We start from the raw sequence: 871 nt of genomic DNA on the forward strand, positions 1-871 counted from the left end.
TTTTGGGTACAAACTTTAAAATACTTAAATGTAAGGCATCAAATTAAGGTATTGAAAGCAGTCTTCAAGATCGAGGGTAGATAGAGTAGTATTCCAATCATAACTCCCAATAAACGTGGTTACGTTATAGTAGTTAGTTTTACGAAAATTATAAAGGTGTATTGATAAGGTGTCGTCACTTGTTTGAAAACTTGATTGAAAATTTTACTACAGATAGTCGTCACCACCGGGAGCGCTATATGTCCTAAAGAGGCCGAAAAACGAACACTTCAGTACACCAAAACTATAGAAAATTTAAAATATATTATGATTTAAGGAATAAAATTCAAAATTTTTCATTGCATAATGACTTCTATGTTCTAAATTATTTGTATACATGTATTTAAATACTTTCTTTTTATCAAATACAACTTTAATATGATTAAATACCATTAACTAAATTAACTAAATTGTCATTTTTAAATTTCCTATTGCAAAAAAAATATATGAAAAATGTAAGAGTTAATTCACTAAATTATCATTCATAATGCTTTCAAAGTGTTATAATTAACAAATAATAATTATTAAATATTAATTAATATATTGATTTTAAATAGAATTCATAATACTGCTAGTACTAGTATTATACTAGTTTTCATATTACATATGTGTTACCAAAATGCATATATTTTGAATATCTTTGTTACCTATATATTATTATATATTAACCATAGACCTCTTTTATAGGTCTATGATATTAACTGAGATCCTGGGGATAGAAACATATCTATATGCTAAATGGTTGATAGACTTATATGAACATCCTAGATCAATGCTTATTTTCTTTAGACTTTAAGTGTTTATGGAAAAAGTTTAAATACTTAAATTTTAA

This window comes from Acyrthosiphon pisum, chromosome A2 (genome assembly GCF_005508785.2).
Source record: "Acyrthosiphon pisum isolate AL4f chromosome A2, pea_aphid_22Mar2018_4r6ur, whole genome shotgun sequence".
NCBI classification, from domain to species: domain Eukaryota; kingdom Metazoa; phylum Arthropoda; class Insecta; order Hemiptera; family Aphididae; genus Acyrthosiphon; species Acyrthosiphon pisum.